General features: G+C 37.9%; 1 long non-coding RNA gene and 1 pseudogene across 1 annotated transcript in view; one reads left to right on the top strand and one right to left on the bottom strand.

The window, feature by feature from the left end:
* The first annotated feature begins 8,055 nt into the window (after positions 1–8,055).
* Positions 8,056–8,632, top strand: LOC102475855 (40S ribosomal protein S7 pseudogene; annotated as a pseudogene).
* Positions 8,633–18,802: 10,170 nt separating this feature from the next.
* LOC106736166 (uncharacterized) overlaps positions 18,803–21,647 on the bottom strand; it is a 12,013-nt gene continuing 9,168 nt past the window's right edge. The window contains exon 3 of the long non-coding RNA XR_001371259.1: positions 18,803–18,865. This is a non-coding gene — a long non-coding RNA (uncharacterized LOC106736166). The remainder of the gene's footprint in view (positions 18,866–21,647) is intronic.

Below are 21,647 nucleotides of genomic sequence, written 5' to 3'. Positions count from 1 at the left end.
GGGAGAAAGGGAGAGAAATGGATGGGGGCGTGGTCATCCCCCCCGGGGGGGGGGGGATTTCTCGTTTTCTGTCTCTGTCTCTCTTTCTGGCGAGCACACACACCCTATAGCAAAATTCCCCCCACCCCCCAAAAAACCCCACAAAGCTGTGATAAATTAAAACAGTATATTATTGACACAAAAATGGGTAGAACAATGCAACAGAATTGAGAATACTCAAATAAACCCCAAAACATACAGGCAGCTGATCCTTGACAAAGGACACAAGACAGTCCAGTGGGAAAAAGAAAATCTCTTCAGCAAATGGTGCTAGGAGAACTGGATATCCACCTGCAGAAGAATGAAACAAGACCCTTTTCTCTCACCACTAACAAAAATTAACTCAAAATGGATTGAGGATCTAAAAATAAAACTTCAAACTATAAAAATACTGGGGGAAAACTCTTGAAGACCTTGGAATAGGCAAGGACTTCTTTCTTCTTCTTCTTTTTTTTTTTTGGAGAGGTTTTTTGCTATAGGGCGCGTGCACTTGCCAGAAAGATAGAGACAAAGAGACAGAAAGCAGAAAATCACCACTCTGGGAGGATGACCACGCCACAATCCCTTCTCTTCCACTCTCCTCTCAGGATCTTGGGCATGCACGCACACATACCTGGTGTGAGTTTCAGCCAGTGGGTCTGGGACTCAAACCGCTGTCGACTACATGGGAGTCCAGTGACATAGCCATTACTCCATCTTCTGGTCCCAGCAAGGACTTCTTAGAGAAGACCTCCAAAGCACAGGCAATAGTTCCAAAAAAAGAGAAATGGGATTATATTAGGCAGAGAAGCTTCTGAACAGCAAAAGAAACAGTAAGTAGAGTGAGAATACAACCCTCAGAGTGAGAGAATGAATATATTTGCAAATTATACCTCAGATAGGGAACTGATAACCAAAATATAGAGGGAGCTCAAGCAGCTTACCTGCAAAAAATAATCCAATTAAAAGATGGAAAAAGGAGCTGAACAGACAGTTCTTTGAAGAAGACATTCAAAAGGCCAAAAAGTATATGAAAACATGCTCAACATTTCTTATCATAAGGGAAATGAAAATCAAAACCACAATGATTTATCACTTAACCCTAGTTAGAATGGTTAAAATTTTAAAAAGAAAATAATGATAAGTGCTGGTGAGGCAGTGGTGAAAAGGAAACTCTCCTACACTGTTGGTGGGACTGTAAATCAGTACAATCTCTTTGGAGAATGATCTGGAGATTCCTCAGAAACCTACAAATAGAACTACCAGATGACCCAGTAATTCCGCTTTTAGCTGTTTACCCAAAGGATTGGAAAAACCCTCAGAAAAACATTTGCACATCTATGTTTATTGTAGTATTATTTAAATTGCTAGGACATGGAATCAACCCAAATGCCCAAAAATAGATGATTGGATTGAAAAAAATGTGGCATATGTACTCTATAGAATACTACTCAGTCATAAAAAATGATGAGACCCTGACATTTGATACAAAGTGGATAAATATGGAAGATCTAATGCTAAGCCACGCAAGTCAAGACTATGAAAGACAGACTTTGTAGGTCCCCACTCAATATATACCAATGTCTGTGCTCTATAGCAGAAACTGAAAGTTTGGAAGGTATAGTAGCAGGGAAGGCAACTGTAGATACTAGAGATAGTAAGGTTAGAGATAATACGGGAGTAATGAAGGGAGGGAGGGGAGGGAAAGGGGAAGAATAAAAATACATTTAATTGACACAATAATGAAAAGCTATTTGCCGTTGATAATGTATATAGTAATGTCTTTGTCTTGACTGAAATACATGGTATTTGTTCTGGAAAAAGAAATGTACACTGTAAAGATATATGTGATTAAATGTAAATTAAAATTTAAAATTAAAAAAAGTATTTCTCCAATTCTCCCTTACTCCAGATCCCTTCTATTACATACCAGAGGAAAGTGGGGCCTTGGTTCTATGGCTCAGCATAGTTTAGAGTGGCCATATTCAGGGTAATTATTTGTACCAGGGTACACAACAGGCATGATGAACTCCCATCTTGAGTGCTGAAATTTCTGGCCCAAAGAGAACAGCATTGAAAGAAAGAAAAGGAAAAGAAAAACCAACTCATCTTGGTTTATTCTTTAAGAATTTGAGAGAACCATATAGATAACACCAATAAAGGAAACGGAGCAATAGGAATAAAAGTGAAGGAACATTTATTTGTTATTTGAAATTATCCTTGCCTGCTCTCACATTCTTCCTGATTTCAAAGGCTTAGCAGATTTTTAATGGAAAAAAGTCAGCTTAAGAATACTCAAGTCTGTCACGGTTTCAACAATAGATGCCACAATGGGAAACACCATTAAAGTACTGCAGATGAATAGAAACAGCTGATAAAGACAGTATGTTTTGTAAAGAAAGACCCAAGGAACTGATCTGTAGTTCACATGTAATGCAGTGATAAGGAAAAATAGCAAAATTTATAAACAGTGATATTTGAAATTAAGGTTTAATACGTGGACATTTCAAGGCTTCAACAGACCTAGAGTGCACAGATACTGACAGAAAGAGAACTTCTAGGCAATTTGAACCTCTTTGTGACAGTTAATAGACTAGAACTATAAATAGGAAATAACTTTGATTGCTGTAGATGCCTCCTACCATGCAAGTTTCACATGAAGAGGGGAAGAAAGGAAAAGAAAACAGGCAATAACTACATCTACAGTTTGGTATGCTACAGTGAGCACTAGGACTTCCTGTCGGGAGACAAGTCCTGCTGCTAACTAGCTGTTTGCTATCTGTCAAATGAAATTTTGAAAATGCTCTCCTTATTTCATACCTTCTTAAATGGGTCAACGAAATATGTATTTAAAACATTTTATAAACTGTGCAAATTCAAGTGCTCATTATTGTTATTATTCTAGGCAATTGTCTTAGGCATTTGAATTGAATTGACCTAATCCTCCTCTTCCAAAGTGCTTTTCTACCTGTTGTGATATTTGCTTCTTCAACATCAAGTTTGTTGAGAAGGAGCGGGGTTGTTACAGTTCCATTTTATAGACAGAGAAGAAAAAGCACAGAAAGGTCTAAGATTTTAGCTAAAGCCAAACAAAACTAGCAAAGTCTTGTACTTTTTGCTTCACAGTTTTTCCTGTCTATAAGAGCTAAAAGCTTCTTATGAATCTTGCAAAAATAGTAACAGTTCTAGCCTATCAGCTGTTATTTTCTGAATAATAGTTTCCTCTTTATAGATATAAAATTTTATATAATTTTCCAGAATTCCTAGCAGGTTAATAATAGAGATGGAAATAAATATCAGAAGCCCTTATGATGCCCATTTATGTTGATTTGGGTTGTTTTCAGGGTGGATGGGAATTACTCATCATCCTGCAACAGCAGGTCTGAAACTGGGTGGAGGGCCCTCTACTCCCCTCTAGGCTGATTAGTTGTAAAGTATAAATTAACTACCTAGCCTGTAAATTCCTATAAAGGCTCGGAGCTCAGAAAAGCTAGAATGTCTAATGGGCCTCAGCTGGAAGGGAATCAAAGGGGAGAGTTGGAGTTACATTATCCAGTGCCCTTTACACAATACAGAGATTAACAGAAAAATCCCCAAATATGGACTTTGAATGGCAATATGGGATTTGTACTTTACATAATTGGTAACTATTAAGTTAAAATACTTAAATCCTGCCTATCTAGAAGCAAAGTACTGCTAATCCCTGATTCATAAAAAAAAATTTTGAGATTCATTTCTATCTTAGGCAAGCTCGTCTTTCGTTTGTTTGGGTGAATTGACCCATGGATGTAAGATCTCAGCTTATTAAGTGACATTTTGCTCAAAAATATGACAGATGTAGGTAATCTGCAGCCTTCAATTTGATTATGTCTTGCTCATTAGATATCTCTCTTGAACTAGTTCATTTATGCCAAAAGTACATTAGGATAAAAACTTTTTGGTGGATTTTTGCTTAAAAGCTTCAAGATGAACAAAATAAGAATATAAGGTCAAAATCTCTATGTAATTTTTTTGTACCTGAATATCTTTTTGTTAGTATATGTCTTTCTTTCTTGTATCTATTTATACAATTACTTTTTTAAGGGGGGGTGTTTAGAGACAGAATTTGTGTGTGTCTGTCCCTTGGTATCTCTATTTTTCTTTTCTGTCCTCATTCTCTACTCTGCTTTCTCCCTTTTTCTTAATTGTCTATAGCATAGAAAAATTAAAGCATATTTAAAATTATTTGCTTTCATTATCTTATTACTATTATTTTTCATTATTTCTTTTTGTGTTAGGGTATTTTGACCTGGAAGAGACTCTGAAGACTAGTAGACTTCTATTAGACTCCTCTCACTTGACAAGTGTTGCAGCTTTATAGTTAGTTACTGGTAGAAAGGGACCAAAGTCGAAATCTCCTGGCTCTCAGAGTTCCATATTCTTTTCACTGATTAATACAACATTTTATGTATGTCCTATTCTTAATTTTACAAGCAGGTGAGTAGAACATTTTCTATTTTTTAAAAAAATCCCTTATGTATCTTTAGAAAGTCTGTGGCCTTAGGCAAAGTGAAATTTTTACCCACCCACTACCCCCAAAATATGTATGTTAGTGGCCCATAATAGGGCAGAACCACACTGTGAGCATGTCCCATAGAACTCTCCCTTTCCTTAAATGTAGGAATATAGATTTTTATGGTTGTGCTGATGCAAAGAACATCTTACATTTGTTTAGGGATTAATAACTTCTAAATTTCTGCCTCATTAATTAATTCATCAATGATTCATGTGCTGACAAGGTAGGGTGTCTTACTTGATCACTATAGCTGTCTTGTACTCTAAACAGAAATGATATTTAATTTAATTCTGATTTTATGAGCATAGAAACTAAGACCCAGTGATTTGCTTGTGGTTGTATAGTTAGTAAGAGAGTCAGGAATAAGACTACTTTCTAAGCTATTAATACATACAAAGTAGTATTTCTAGTTTATTAGATAATTTTAATTTTTCTGGTCATTTTATTTTTTCAAACATCAGTCAAATTATTCACCTATGAAAACGAATAGAAGTAGAATCTCTATGAAGACATGTCTTAGAACCAAAGCTTACTCCCAAAACAAAGTACGACGTTAAGAAAACATAGTAAGCATCAAGAAATAAATATGTACTTTCTCAAGCCTTATTAAAAAGTGTAATTAGCCTGCTTATTCAGCATCATGTAAACTTCCTTATCCCACTCAACTATTCCAAAAAATGAAATTCATATCTATCGCATAAGATATATACTATCTTTCAAGATTGGAGGATTTCATTTGACTCATCCATTCTTTTACTACATGTACTTTGATTTTCTCTGCTAGAAATGGCTTATATGTTTTTTCTAAGATTTGACAATTGTCGGAGCTGATATAGACTGTTAGTTTCCCAAAGCTCCTCTTTTAAAAAGAGCCTACAGAGATAGTCTAAATTTGCTTTAATTTTTAAAAAGCTAACAAATTTTTCATTTTAGTTTCCCAAAGCTACTCTTTTAAAAAGAGCCTACAGAGATAGTCTAAATTTGCTTTAATTTTTAAAAAGCTAACACACTTGTCATTTTAGGGCAGCTGAAATGTTCAATTCTTTAAAAATAACAATACATTAAATATATCTAGAAAGGAGAGCTTACCACTGCCAATGAAAATGAATATACTAGATTTTTAACTTTTTTTACTAACAGGTAAAGCTGTTAACAAAAGTAATTTTGTTACAAGACAAAATTAAATTAAACAAAAGTAATTAAACCTCATGGTGCTAATACAAGCTTTTGGTGATTTCTTTCAGTAATTTTCATACAATGACACATTCTAAAACTGTGAGATTATTTTGCAAATCACATAAACAAAAAGATATGGTAGGTATAATTAGGCCTGAAAGCACCACAGTTCCCATTTTTAATGATCTTCACATATTTTAAAACTGGACTATTTTAACATAAATGCACATTAAAAAACACATTTATAACATTTTTCTTTAACATTTTAGAGATTTGTTTCCCAATTTCTTACCTGTTGAAAGTCTCTAGTTCTTTTGTTATTCTTTTCATCTCTTATATACTTTCTTTCTTTATTTCCATTATTTTTTAAAAGTTTATTTCTTTGTGAAAGGATGACACCTTAGCCACCACTGTAAGTCACAATAGCTCCCCTCTCTCTTCTTGGTGTATTTTTCCACTAAACAATCTATGGCTTCATTTAAGAAGCTGCTCCCTGGGATTAGAATCAGCGCACACAGGACAGAGCTCTGGAATCCAGTAGGCACCGAAGGACTCTAAAGGGCTGAGAGGGAGGAGTCAGAAATCTCAGCAGCAGTGATATTTGATGGAGCTACTTAAAAGGTATTTTCAAATGGCACTTCTGGTCATCTTGTAGAGATGATAGTAAGAGTGAATCTTGAAAAATCTGTGGCATTTTCTGGCATATCTATCTATCTATACACTTTTTTTTTTCTCTTTTAAAAAGTTTTGCTATAAGGTATATATGCTTTGCCAGAGAGAGACACAGAGACAGAGAGAGAGAGAGGGAGAGAGGGAAAGTGGAAAAGTAGGAAATCACCCCTTGGGGGGGATGGCCACACCTTGACCCTTTCTCCTCCGTTATCCTCCTGGAATTTTGGGCATGTATGCACACATGCCTCACATGATTTTCGAGCCACCTGGTCTGGTTCTCAAACAGTGAGGTTGGCCATATGGAATTCAGATGTCTTAACCTTCATGCCACCTGCTGGCCCTATTTTTTTTTGGCGGGGGGGTGAGGTTTATGCTATAGGGCGCGTGTGCTTGCCAGAAAGACAGAGACTGAAAGTGAGATAATCACCCCCCAGGGGGGTTGGCCACGCTGCAATCCCTTCTCCTCCATTCTCCTCTTAGGATTTTAGGCATGCATGCACATGTGCTTGGTGTGAGTTTAAGCCACCGGGTCTGGGATTCGAACCACAGTGGACTACATGGGAGTCCAGTGGTGTAGCCATTACACCAATGGCTGGTCCCCGGGCCATATATATTTCAAAAAAATTGACTTTTTGATAAAATTAACTTTGCCAAAATCAGACATTTGATTTAAATATTCCTGGAAAATTATTAGTAAACATTAATGGCTGTTCTTAGAGAATTTACTATTAGTTAAGAGATTATACCCCTAGATTTTGCTGTAACTTATGAGATTAATAAAAAATAATTAAAAAAATAAAATTAACGAGCCTATTGGTGACATGGTGGGTAAGGCTGCCAATTCCCATAGGCCACTCATGTAGTTCAAATCCCTGATATCTTGAAAAACATACCAGACATGTGTACATGTATGACCAAAATCCCTAAAGGAGGGAGAGATGAAGGAGAAAGTATTGCAATGTGATCATTCCTAGGGGAGTGGGAGTGCTCCCTCTCTCTCTGTCTCTCTCTTTCTCTCTTTTTCTCTACCTGACAAGGCAAATATTCTCTGGCAAATTTTTTTAAACATTAAAATTAACCCTAAGTTTCCCAGGAAAGGATGTATTATAAATATTAGACTTTAAAAAAACACTTTGAAGGGGGGCTATCAGGTGGCATAGTGGTTAAAGGTGCTAGACTCCCATATGACTGACCATGGTTCGAGTCCCAGACCTGGTGGCTTGCTTTCTCACTTTCCTTCCCTCTCTGATCTAATTAGATATTAACAATAAATGAAGTTAAATAAAATAATTCTAAAAAAACCCCAACACTTTGAAATTGACAGCTGATCTGCTTATGGATTATAAATGAAAATGAAGACTGAAAGGCCACTTTTTTATATTTGAAAAACCACCACATATCCAGCAATGCAATCCCATCATGTACATATATCTAAAGAAAATGAAATAAATATGTCAAAGGGATAGTTATACTCCATATTGATGTCAGCACAATTCACAATAACCAAGATATAGAATCAACCTAAGCATCCATCAATAATGGATAAAGAAGATATGGTATATACACACAATGGAATACTATTCAGCCAAAAGAAATTTTGCTCTTCCTCAGCCAGTGCTCACCAAGGATCAGGCATGTTCAGCTCAAGCACCAAGATGGTGAAGTCCGATGGTGAGAAGCCTGACGAGTTCCAGTTGGGAATCTCCCAGGCTCTGCTGGAGCTGGAGATGAACTCGAATCCACCGGCACAGCTCAGGGATCTGAACATCACCAGCAGCCAAGGAAATTGAAGTTGGTGGTGGTTGGAAACCTATCATAATCTTTGTTCCTGTCCCTCAATTGAAGTCCTTCCAGAAAATCCAAGTGTGGCTAGTATGGGAACTGGAGAAGTTCATTGGGAAACACATGGTCTTTATTGCTCAGAGGAGAATTTTCCCTAAGCCAACTCAAAAAAGTCATACGAAAAATAAGCCAAAGCTTCCCAGGAGCCGTACTCTGACCACTGTGCACTATGCCATCCTGGAGGACTCGATCTTCTCCAGTGAAATCGTGGGCAAGAGGGTCTGCATGAAGCTGGACAGCAGCCATCTTATCAAGGTCTACCTGGACAAAGCCCAGCAGAGCAATGTGGAGTACAAGATCAAAACTTTTTCTAGTGTCTATAAGAAGCTTGCAGACAAGGATGTTAATCTTGAATTCCCAGAGTTTTAGTTGTAAAGAAAATGACTAAAGGGACCAGCAGTTAATGTAATGGCTATGTCGCTGGACTCCCATGTAGTTGACCATGGTTTGAGTCCTGGACCTGGTGGCTTAAACTCCCACCAGGCGCATGTGTGTGTGTATCCAAGATCCCAAGAAGAGAATGGAGGAGAAGGGATTGCGACGTGGCCATCCCCCCGGGGGTAATTTCTTGCTTTCTGTCTCTCTGTCTCTCTGTCTGTCTGGTGAGTGCATGCGCCCTATAAGCAAAAACCTCTCAAAAAAAAAAATAAAGAAAAGAAAATGACAAAATGACTAAATAAAGTACCCTAACAGTAAAAAAAAGAAAAAAAAAGAAATAAATAAGTTTGAGGGCTGGTAGATGGTGGAGTTGTTAGGGAGCTGGACTCCCAAATAGCCAACTGCAATTTGAGTCCTGGACCAGTGGCTTGATACTCAAGGTGTGTGTTCCTGTGTGCCCACCCAAAATCCCAGGAGGAGAATAGAGGAGAGGGAAATGTAGCATGGCCATCATCCCCCACGGGGAGGGGGGGAGTGATCTCTCAATTTCCCTCTCACTGTCTCTCCTTGTCTTTCCTGCAGTCATATGCACCCTATGGCAAAAACCTTAAAAAAAAAAAATGAAGACAAATGAAATGGAATTGGAAGACAAAAGTAGACCTAAGTATATATAAAATTTTAATATATGATAGAGAAAGCAGTAAGGATTTCTGGGGGAGTGAGTAGTAGTCAATAAATACTGTTAAAATAATTAGCTGCTTAGGAAAATATTTATATTCTGTACTGCAGAATATAAATTCTAGATAGAATTTAAAGCAAAAAAATAGACTAAAATATGTTTAGCAGTTAGTGTAAGTAAATATCTGATGTTTGGATGGAAAATGGTTTTTGAAACTTCCTACAATTTAAGTGGAGTTCATCAAGGACCTCTTTTTTTTTTTTCTTTTGAGAGGTTTTTGCTATAGGGCGTGTGTGCTCGCCAGAAAGACAGAGAGACAATGAGATAGAAAGCGAGAAATCACCCCCAAGGGGGCATGGCCACGCCACAGTCCCTTCTCCTCCTTTCTCCTCTTGGGATCTTGGGCATGCATGTGCATGTGTCTGGTGTGAGTTTAAGCCACTGGGTCCAGGACTTGAACTGCAGTTGGCTACATGGGAGTCCAGCTTTATAGCCACTACACTAGCTGCTGGTCCCAAAGACCTCTTTTATGACTACCCTGTCTAAATAGACCATCCTTGCTGCTTTATTCTCTGTTACAATTCCCTGTTTTTATTTCCATAATTGTCCTTATAATAATCTGTAATTAAGCTTATTTTTTTAAGAGGGATTTTTGCTGTGGGGCATGTGTGCTCACCAAAGAGACAGACAGAAAGCAAGAAATCACACTCCTCCACTGCTGAGTGAATTGCTGTGCCACAATCCCTTCTCCTCTTAGGATCTTGAACACACACACACACACACACACACACACGCACACACACACACACGTGCCTTGTGTGTTTTTAGTCACCAGGTCCAGGACTTAAACTGCAGTTGACTACATGGGAGTCCAGCAATGTAACCATTACGCCATCTGCTGGTCCCTATAATTACGCTTCTTGAAGCACATCATTAGTGGCCCAGCTGCTAAGATGTTGTGCTCTACATACAAGGTTACATGGGAGGTTCTGGTTCAATTCCCTGTCCAATATAAAGGCCGGGCAGGTCTGTAATCCCAACTCAGGGAGAGTGAAGCAAGAAGATTGTGAGCCTGAGGCTGGCCTGGACAACATAACAGGACCCGTCTTTATAAAATAAAAACGAGCAAGCAAACAAACAAAAAAATCTAGCCAGGTGGGACCAGCAGGTGGTAATGAAGGTGCTGGAATTTCACATGGCCAACTGTGGTTCGAGTCCCAATCTGGTGACTTGCTTTCTCACTTTCTTCCTCTCTCTCTGGTGAGCACACATGCCCTATACAAATGGAAAAAAAAAATTATACTGCTATTATAAATAAAATAAATAAGTCTTTTAAAAAAAAAAAACAGATGTGGTATCTCACACTAGCAGGGAGCTAAGATAAGAGTATTCCTAACTTGGTGAGATCCTGTCTTAGAAAAAAGAAAATAAAAAGAAAAATAAAAGAAAAAGAAATGTATTAGCTTACTCATTTATTGCCTTTCTTTCTTTTGAGAGGTTTTTGCTATAGGGCACATGTGCTTGCTGGAGACATAGAGAGAGACAGAAAGAGAGAAATCACTCCCCTGGGGGGATGGCCATGCACAATATCTTCTTTATTCTCCTTTCAGGATTTTGGGCACACAGGCACACATACCCAGCATGAGTTTCAAGCTTCTGGATCCAGGTCTTGAAGCATGATTGGCCACATGCAAGTCTAGTGGCTTAACCACTACGCCACCTGCTGGCCCCTTATTGCCTTTCTTACTAGAATACAAACTTTCTGAAGGCAAGAACTATGTCTTAATTACTGTATACTTATTGCTGTATCATTAGTGTCCCTGCATAGTTCCTGGCACATGGCACATCTTTAATAAGTATTTGTTGAATAAATGAATAAGCTTAAACTCAGTAGAAGAAACGGGAAATGTTAATTGAGTTATGTATTTAAAACCTCATAAACTTTCATCTTTAAAATATTAATATTATCTAAGTTAAGACACACAAAAAATGGGGAAATATTTATAGCAAATATGATGTAAAAGACAATATTTTTTGAAGCATATTATAATTGGCAAGAAAAGTACTAAGGTCCCAATAGATAAGTAGACAAATGATATGAACACTTAACAGGAAGGAAAATAGGAAAAAAATTTAAATATTAGGGGGGAAAAGTGCTTGGGCTTTACTAGTAATCAGAGAAGTAGAAAACAAACAGCAATGAGTTATATTATTTTCATTTATCATATCATCAAACACTGAAAAAAGTCCAAAAAGGAAAATATCCTGTGTTGATCATGGAGAGTGAAAAGAGCATGTTATATATTATTGGTGGGAATATAATGAGGAATACCTTATTAGAAAAAAATTGGAGGGGCTGGCAGGTGGCATGGTGGTTAGAGGTGCTGGATTCCCGCATGGCCAACCACGGTTCGAATCCCAGACCTAGTGACTTGCTTTCTCACTTTCCCTTTCTCTCTCTCTCAGGTCAAATAAAAAAAAAAATGAATGGAATTAAATAAATAAATAAATAAACAATTTTAAAGAAAAAAGAAAAAATTGGGGATGGGGCCAGCAAGTGGCATGGTGGGTGGTTAAAGCACTGAACTCCCACATGGCCGATCACGGTTCATGAGGGTTTGGCGGCTTCTTTCTCATTTTCTCCCTCTCTCTCTCTCTCTCTGTCTCCCTCTGGTGAGCACACATGCCCTATAACAAATTAAAATAAAAAATAAAAATGATGATAAATAAAATTAAATGAATACTTTTTTAAAAAGACTTGTTTAGGGACCAGCAGTTAGCATAATGGCTATGTCGCTGGACTCTCATGTAGTTGACCATAGTTTGTGTCCCGGACCCGGTGGCTTAAAACTCGTGCCAGGTATGTCTGCGTGCATGCCCAAGATCCCGAGAGGAGAATGGAGGAAAGGGGATTGCGGCGTGGCCATCCCCCCTCGGGGGTAATTTCTCACTTTCTATCTCTCTGTCTCTCTGTCTGGCGAGTACACATGCCCTATAGCAAAAACCTCTTCAAAAAAAAAAAAAAAGACTTGTTTAAATAAAAAAGAAAGAAAATGAGGATAAAGAGTCTTAAAAAATACGTATTTCCTTCATACCACTAATTCTAGTTCTAGAAATCTACCCTAAGGAAATGTTAGGAAATACAGGTAAAGATTTGTACATAAAGATATTAATTCAGTATTATTTACAGTAATAATAAAACAAAATAAAAAATCAACCTAAACCTCCAACAGTAAGGGAATGGTTAAGCAAATTAGAATATACCCATATGATAGACTGTGATGCAGCCTTTGAAAATGCTATTTATAAAAAATATTAAATAATATGAGAAATGCTTATGATTTAAAGTTCAATGAGAAAAGCATGATATAAAATTATGAATGCAGTATGATCTCAAATATGCAAAAAATAATAATGGGAATATATGAATGTTAAGATTTATCTTTATAGTTAGAATTATGAGTATTTTTTTAAAAGTTTATTTATGTATTTCATGAGTGAGAGAGAGAAAGAGATACCATGTCCCAGACAGTATCTCAGTGTAACAATCCACCCCAGCCTCAGCTGGCCTGGATAATGGGCACATGAGTGAGGCATATTCTGGAAGATCTCTGAACACTAACTGGCAATCTTCCCATGAGTGTTACATTTTACCACTGTGATACTCTCTGGCACATTTGGGTGATTTTTGTGGGCCATTGCTGGTTGACATGTATATGAACGGCAAAAGTTCTTAGGTGAGAAAATACCCAAATTAGCATGTATGCAATAGATTTTCACATTGTGAAGTATCATTTCCCAGTACTACTGAGCATCCATTTTTCTTATTTCTCTTTGTATTCTAATGTGTGGTTTGGGAGATAGTTACAAATTATGGTTATTTTTGTAATAGAGGTTTGTAGCACTTGAGTACTATTTGACAATATCAAATAATTCATATTATTCTTAAATTTTATGTGAGTAGGACAGTGGTACTGTGGTAAAACATGGCACCCAGTGAGGCAATTCCATGTGGGAAGGGTCCTGGTTCAAGATTGGAGACTTGCCTGTGTATACTGGGCATAAGCTTGTCCATGATCTAATGCTGGGTGTGGGCTGGGGTGGATTGCAGTGTCAAGATACTGTAGGAGGTGCTCTCTTTCTCTCTCTCTGTTTTTCTCACCCATGGAATAAAATAAACAAACAAACAAACAAACAAACAAACAAACTTAAAATTTTTTTATGTATGAAGATCTAGACATTATTGACGTATGCAGTGGATAAATCTTGAACCCTAGAATTGTGAGTAGTTCTATTTTTGTAAATATAGGTAGTAGTACTTAGTTTTTTTAAAAAAATACATAATAGTTTAAACTCTATTATATTTTTACTTAAAATTTGGCATTTGCAGCTGAACCTGTAGTCTGTTGGTAAGGGAGCTGGATCCCACATAACTGACTGCAGTTCAAATTCCAACCATGGCAGCTTATGAAACATACTGGACATGTATGCACACATGCCCGAAGTCCTGGACAGGACAGAGAAATGGAGAAAGGATTGTATCATGACTACATCCAATTTAGGGGTGCTTTCTCCTTCTATTTCTCTCTCTCTGTCTCTCTCTAGCAAATGCACACACCACAGGTAATTAAACAAACAAAATATATTATGGTGGTTGTGGTGCTAGACTCCCATATGGCTGAGTGTGGTTTGAGTCCCAGACCTGGTGGATTGCTTTCTCACTTTTTCTCTCTTTCTCTGTCTCTCTCCACTGAGTGCATGTATCTTATAGCAAATTACAAAATAATAATAGTAAATAAAATTAAATAATCTTTGGGAAAATATATTTTTAAAATTTATTATTTTTTAAGAGAGATTTTTGCTATAGGGTGCATGCACTTGTCAGAGAGAGAGAGAGAGAGAGAAGAGAGAGAGAGAGAGAGTGAGGAAGTGAGACTCACCCCCCAGTGGGGATGGCCGTACTTAATCCCTTCTCCTCTATTCTCCTCTCAGGATTTGGGCACAAATACATATATGCCTGGCTTGAAGCCGCTGGGTCTAGGACTTGAACCATGGTCAACAATGTGGGAGTCCAGCAATATTACCACTATGCCATCTGCTGGTAGTTTGCCTTTTAAGTTTAATAGATAATTTTGAATATTTTAGAAAAAGAACATTTTCAAGTATGAAAATAATTTTAATGTTTTATTTTTCATATTTAATATAAAAATGATGCCATCTTAAAATTTTCTACACTTTTTTGTTTTAATTGACAAATGAAAACTCGTAGACATTATGAAATGAGCAAATTAAGCTATTAAAAATTTATATCTTATCATTTTTTTCTTTAAAATTTTTGTCAGAGGGTGCATATGCTTGCTGGTGAGAGAAAGTGAGAAAGCACATCCCCCCTCCCCCATGAGTCATGGTCATTCTGCAATCCCTCTCCATTTCTCCCTCCTTTTGTGTTTCTTAAGACACTAGATCTGGAACTGGAAACTTGTGGATTCCATCAGCCTTAACCACCAGGCCGTGGGCTGGCCCTTTTTTCAGTTTTTGTGATGAAAACATTCTAAATTTATAAATTTAGCAATTTTCATGTATGTAATACATTATTACTAAAAATGTACTTTGAATAAATTATATATTAGTCATTTATTGGGTTGTCTGAAAAGTCATGATGTATTTTTGCATAGAAAAATACATCCTGACTTTGCCAACAACCTAATAGATCCTTTAGGATTTTGAAAAAACATAAATTAGGTCATGGCGCTTCTTTACCTAAAGCCTGTTGGCAGTATCTAATTCCAATTGTAATAAAATCTCAGTTCTTAACTATTTACAAGGTTTGTTATTTTAGTTTTTGCCATAGGGTGTGTGCTCTCGTTAGAAAGAGACAGAGAGGGCAGTGAGAGGAAATGTAAGAAATTCACCATCACCCCTTCTCTCCAGAGGATGGCTATTCCTCAATCTCTTCATTCTCTTCCTGGGATCCTGGGTATGCACGCACTCATACCTAGTGTGATTCTCAAGACACCAGGTCTGGGATTCAAAACTTGATTGGCCATGTAGGAGTCCAGTGCCTTAACCACTATACACCCTGTTTAGGAAATCCTACATGAAGTAGTTCTTGTCTACCTCCCCAACTTCATTCCATATCTCTCCTTCTTTCCAACTTCATTCCATATCTCTCCTTCTTTCCACAATGAAGTCCTTTTCAATTGCAGTTTCAAAGAGAACTTTTAACAAGGTACAGATACATTTTTCACTTTACAGAAAGAACTCTGTGAGCTTGTGGCTAGCTTGATTGTTAAATGGCAGGTAAAGTAATCATTCACATTTCGACAATGCCTACTTTTATATCTTATTATAGGATCCTGCCTTTTCCTGTTTCTCTTTGATGATGGCTGATTAAGTTTGAGGATAAAGGTAGGGGTGGGAATTGGTAACATGAATCAGAAGATATTTCAAAAATGCTACTCTTTTTATAATAAAAATCCATTTATGGATAAAGCATATTTTAACAAGTTTCCTATTGATGGATATTTAGGTTATTTGTAGTCCTGTCCTCCCTCCCCCCCATTATAAATAGCACACTATGAACAATGACTGTCTTTGTGGCTAAATATTAGCCCCCATACATTTTTAAGAATTATAATAAGGAGGTAATAATCTGGAATACACTTGATGTGTGTCATGCTTAATGTTCCCTCATATCCAGACTTAATCAGTATTCCATGATGTTATGGGAGACAAATATGTCAAAGCATACAAACTTTCAAAAGAATTTTTTTCTAAAGGTGATGGCCTTTTTTCCCTTTATTTAACCTTATTTATTTTTATTTATTTATTTATTTTAATTTTACCAGAGAGGGACAGAGCGAGAGAGAGAGGAAAAGTGAGAGAGCAAGCCACCAGGTCCAGGACTCGAACCGTGGTTGGCCATGTGAGAGTCAAGCTTTGAAAGTGTAGTACATTCTTAGGCCCAAACTCAACTTGCAGCTACAACAAAGATCTTTAGGTATGAAAAGCAACCGGGACATGAACTGCAGTTTTCAGTGTGGAAATCCAGTGCCCTTGACCACCATGACATCTGCCAACCCTCAAAAAGATTTTTTTTTTTTTGGCTAGAGTTTCATTTGGAACATAAGTGTCAGTTTCAAATCTTTTCATCTCTGTCATCCTTGGCTCTTCCTCAGTATGTAGGCCTGTTCAGGCAATGTATGCCTCCCATATCCTTTTGCCCATTTTGTTCAGTGCTTCACATGGTACTTCTCTAAGGATCCTGTTTGTTGTGCTTCCATAGTCTGGGCCATTTAGTATTGAATTTATTCAGCTGAGACACATACACAGATTCCACAATTTATGAATTCACTTAAAATTCTCACTAAAAGTTATGTGTAACCCCTAAGTCAATACTCTTCATGGTAATTTGTGGATATGAACAGAGTGGTTAAAACTTTTAGTCACTCTGTAACCCATTTTCTTTTATTTTTTTGAGAGATTTTTTCCTTTAGGCCACATGGGCTTGCTGGGGAGACAGAGAGACAGAGAGACAGAAAGTGAGAAACACTCCCAATGGGGAATGGCAACACTGCATTTCCCTTCTCTTCCATTATCCTCTTGGGATTTGGGGCATGCACACATACGGCATGAGTTTCAAGCCTCCGAGTCAGGGACTCAATCCATGGTTGACCATATGGGAGTCCAATGCCTTAACCAATGTGCCACCTGCTGCCCCCCTCCCCCCCTATTTTCAGTTGAGGTTGAACAAGACAATGTTCTACCTTCTTGTTTTAGTTCTTATGCTATAATCAAGTGTCTTTCTCGTGGTCCATTTTTTTTTTTAAAGAATTATTAGTTTAATTGTTCTTATTTATTCATTGAAATTTGACCAGAGAGAGACACAGAGAAAGAAAGAAAGCAAGAAAGCAAGCTACCAGATTCAGGATTCAAACCATGATCAGCCATGTGGGAGTGTCCAGAGCCTTATCCACCACGCCACCTCCTGGTCCCTCATGATCCATTTCATACCATGTTTTTCTTATTTTTGTGCTTTTCCTTGGTGATTTCACTGTTAAAAATGTCCCCCTGGGCCAGCAGGTGGCATGTAGTTGAGGTGCTGGACTCCCAGCACCGCAGTTTGAGTCCCAGACCCAGTAGCTTTAAACTCACACCAAGTAGGTGTATGTGCATGCCTAAAATCTCAAGAGGAGAGTGGAGGAGAACGAATTGTGGCATGGCCATCTCCCCACGTGGGGGGCGATTTCTTGCTTTCTGTCTGTCTGTCTCTGTCTGGCGAGCGCACGCACCCTATAGCAAAAACCTCTAAAAAAAAAAAAAGAAAAGAAAAAAGAAAAGCCCCTTAAGGGTAGTGCTGAAGGGCTGTTCAGTGTTATTAAATACAAGAGGTTGCGATGTGCATTATGGAGAAAATATGCATTCATGTATGAGTTATAGTGCTGCTGCCATGAGTATATATTGTAAAATAAAGTTTAATTAAGCAGAAAGACTTATAAAACAAGGATGTGATTAATTAATTGATGAAAATGTTGTGACCAAAGAATCACAGGAATCTAAACTCATATTTCCTCTATGGGCATTGCTTCAATATTCATTAATTCAGTGTCTATGGCAATGTTATAGAACTTAAGCACCACAGCTTTTTTGCAGTGAGTTTGCTTCCAGAACATAGGTGTCATGAAAATCACTGCTAAATCAAAGCCAAAGTGGGACAGGAGAAGACTCATTGGTCACATGGATTATGTAAGTCCACCACTACTGGCTGTCTGATCTACAAATGTGGTGGAATCAACAAAGAACCATTGAAAAATTTGAGAAGGAGGCTGGGTGGGAAAGGGCTCCTTCGAGTATATCTGGTTCTTGGATAAATTGAAAGCTGAATGTGAGCATGGTATCACACTTGATGTCTCCCTGTGGAAATTTGAGACCACAAATATTATGTGACTATCATTGATGCCCTGGCTAACAAAGACTTTATCAAAAACATGGTTATAGGCACATCTCAGGCCGACTGTGTTGTCCTGATTGTTGCTGCTGCTGTGAGTGAATTTGAAGCTGATATCTCTAAGAACAGGCAGACTGTGAACATGCCCTTCTGGCTTACATACTGGGTATGAAACAACTAATCATTGGTGTCAACAAAATGGATTCTACTGAGCCACCCTACAGTCAGAAGAGATACGAAGAAATTGTTTAGGAAGTCAGCACCTACATTAAGAAAATTGGCTACAGTCCCAACACGGTAGCATTTGTGCCAATTTCCGTTTGGAATGGTGACAACGTGTTGGAGCCTAGTGCTAATATGCCATAGTTCAGGGGATGGTAAGTCACCCATAAAGATGGCAATGCTAGTGGAACTACACTGCTTGAAGCTCTGGGTTGCAGCCTACCACCAACTCGTCTAGTAACTGATAAGCCCTTGTGTCTGCCCCTCCCAGATGTGTATGAAATTGGTGGTATTGGCACTCACTCTGTGGGCTGAGTGGAGACTGGTGTGCTCAAACCTGGAATGGTGGTCACCTTTGCACCAGTCAATGTGACAACTAGTCTACATCGTTGAAATGGTTCCTGGCAAACCTATGTATATCTTTTTGTTTCATTATTTTTTAAAATTTTATTTTAATTTCCTTTATATATTCAATAAGATATGTCACTTAGCTTGTAAAGTGAATGTTCCAACATGAATACATTCTTATCAGTCCAGTTGGGGATACTATACACATTATCATCAACAGATAATCACCCATTTCTTTGTCCCATAAATGTTTCGCCTCTCTATTTTTCTCCTTAATGTCTTTCCTCAGATTCTCCTCCTTCTCCTACCCTTTTCCCACACTGTATCTGATATCTATAACCATTTTCTATGTTTCTGTATCCTCTAATCATTCAGTTTCAACCATAGAGTCCAGACAGTTGGAATATATTAAGTGGAGACATACAATGTCTCTCCTTCACAGCCTGGCTTGCTTCACTCAGCAGTAAATCTTCCATATTCATCCACTTTCTGTCAAAAGCCAGGATCTTGTTGTTTTTTTAAAAGAATTATTTATTGAATTTTATTCATTTCTTATATATATATTTTAAGAGACACACAGAGGGAGGGAGGGAGAGAGAGAGAGAGAGAGAGAGAGAGAGAGAGCGTAAGCCTTCAGGTCTGAGACTCGAACCATGGTCAGCCATGTGGGAATGTCCAGCGTCTTAACCACCACGCCACCTGCTGGTCCCAGGGTCTTGTTGTTTTCTGTGGCTGAGTAGTATTCCATAGAGTATATGTGCCACACTTTTTCAATTCATTCCTGTTTGTGGACATTTGCGTTGGTTCCATGTCTTAGCAATTGTGAATGCTGCTGCAATAAATGTGGATGTGTAAGCACTTTTCAAACTAAGCGTTCTTCTGTCTTTTGGAGATACCAAGGAGTGTTTGTATTGAGAGCTTCTCTGAGGATCTTCCCCTGGGTCGTTTTGCTGTTTGTGATATGAGACAGACAGTTTCCATGGGTGTTATCAAAGCCATGGCAAGGTTATCAAAGCTGACAAGGTCACCAAGTCTGTCCAGAAGGCTTAGAAGACTAAATGAATATCCTTAATGAATATCCTGCCACCCCAGTCTTAATAAATGGTGGAAGAACAGTCTCAGAAATGTTTGTTTCAATTGGCCATTTAAGTTTAATAGTAAAAGACTGGTTAATTGTAACATTGCATTGTAAAACCTTCAGAAGGAAAGAAAAATGTTTTGTGGACCACTGTGTGTGTGTGTGTGTGTGTTTGTGTGCTGCAGTTTTAAATTATTAGTTTTTAAAATCAGTACTTTTTAAAAGAAACAACTTGACTGAAAATCTATCACAGAATTTTGAGGCCCATTAAAACAAAGTGTAATGGTCTTCTTTTGGTCAACAATGAGACTTCGTAGAAAAATGTTAGGCAAAAATTTGAGTTTGTAATTGTTCTAGTATTAAGAACCTGATGGAACTTAAAAGAATGATAGTTTTGATTTTTTTTTTCTGGGTTTGGAGTTAGGGTTATTATTTCTCAACTGTTTCTAAGAAGACAGAATCTTAACAGGAAAGCAGAATACCCATTTACATATTTCCTTTAGAAAGTCAAACCCTGTAATGGTCATGTGTTGCTTACTTACTTTTGTACTTATAAATATTAAGTAAATTTGTTAGAATAATCCAAAAAAAAAAAAAAAGACCTTAACTACCACAAATAATGAGAATCGGCTGGCTAGCTGGCTGGCTGATTGACTTGACTGATTGACCTTCCTTCCTTCCTTCTCTCCCTATCTCTTTCCAGATCTCATTGCCATTTTAACCAATTCTTTTCTGGCTTTGTGAAATTTTGGTTAATTTGGGTGTGTACCTGTAACTTTTAGCCTTGGTAGCATTTTCTATCCAGTTCATTGTCTTCTTTATCACCCCTGAATTCAACAGATTAGTGTAGTCAAATTTATCAATTTTTAATGTTTTGTGAATCTTTTTTTCTGTGGGGAGAGGTTTTTGCTATAGGATGTGTGTGCTCACCAGAAGGACAGAGAGAAACAGAGAGACAGAAAGTGAGAAATCACCCACCAAGGAAGATGGCCACACTGCAATCCCTTCTCCTCCATTCTCCTCTCGGGATCTTGGGCACGTGTGCACACACACCCAGTGTGAGTTTAAGCCACCGGTTCTGGGACTTGAACCGTGGCTGACTACATGGGAGTCCAACGACACAGCTATTACGCCAACTAATAGTCCCATGTTTTATGAATCTTAAGACATTCTTCTGTCTCCCAAGATTATAAAGATATCCTCCTGTATAATCTTCTAAAAGCTTGTCAATTTTGACTCTCACATTTACAATCTACTTGGAACTGATTTTTTTTTTCATATGGTATAAGGTAGAAGTACAATTTCATTTTGCTCTCTAGATATTTGATTATCCCAGCTCCATTTATTAAGCCAGTTCTTTCCCCTATTTCACAGTGCCATCTCTTTCATTTATCAAGGGTATATCAATATGTATAATGGACTGAATGTGTCCCTCCCGCCCCACAAATTCATATGTAGAATGTTTAATCCCAATGTAATGGTATTTGGAGGTGGTAAGTAACGAAGTCATGAAGGCCCTTGTGGATGGAAAGAGAAGAGGCCAGAGATGGGACCAGCAGTTGCTGTATTGGCTATGTTGCTGGACTCCCATGTAGTTGACCACAGTTCGAGTCCCGGACCTGGTGGCTTAAACTCATGCCTGGCACGTGTGCATGAGTGTCCAAGATCTCGTGAAGAGAATGGAGGCGAAGGGATTGCGGGGTGGCCATCTTACCTGGGGAGTGATTTGTTG

Source organism: Tupaia chinensis, unplaced genomic scaffold (assembly GCF_000334495.1).
Source record: "Tupaia chinensis unplaced genomic scaffold, TupChi_1.0 Scaffold000672_1, whole genome shotgun sequence".
Taxonomy (NCBI): domain Eukaryota; kingdom Metazoa; phylum Chordata; class Mammalia; order Scandentia; family Tupaiidae; genus Tupaia; species Tupaia belangeri.
This window is presented reverse-complemented; position numbering and strand designations above follow the sequence as displayed.